The following is a 434-nucleotide window of genomic DNA, read 5'->3' as shown; positions in this document are numbered from 1 at the left end:
TTTAACCTAATCATAACCTACTTGGTTCTCTTGCTTGTTTGATGAGTCACAAAGCACAATTCTATTAGAGATGTTACTTCTTTACTCTTTCCTTTAAGAACATACTGCTTATCACACATCTCATCTCAACAGATCTATGCTGGCAAGCCATCATGAGATGTTTCTTTGTTTTTGTCTTAATTTATGTGTTAGACCTTCAAAAGATAGGCACACTTGTTTTTTTATTTTTTAAAAATATTTTTATTGATCTCAAAGAGAAAGGAGAGGGAGAGAGAGATAGAAACATCAAAGATGAGAGAGAATCATTGATCAACTGCCTCCTGAATGCCCTCCACTAGGGACTGAACCTACAACCCAGGCATGTGCCCCCCACCTGAATAGATCCCAGGACCCCTCAATCCACAGGCCAATACTCTACCCACTGAGCAAACGAG

Source organism: Myotis davidii, unplaced genomic scaffold (assembly GCF_000327345.1).
Source record: "Myotis davidii unplaced genomic scaffold, ASM32734v1 scaffold26, whole genome shotgun sequence".
Lineage (NCBI taxonomy): Eukaryota > Metazoa > Chordata > Mammalia > Chiroptera > Vespertilionidae > Myotis > Myotis davidii.
The sequence above is the reverse complement of the archived record's forward strand: the minus strand, read 5'-3'. Positions refer to the sequence as shown.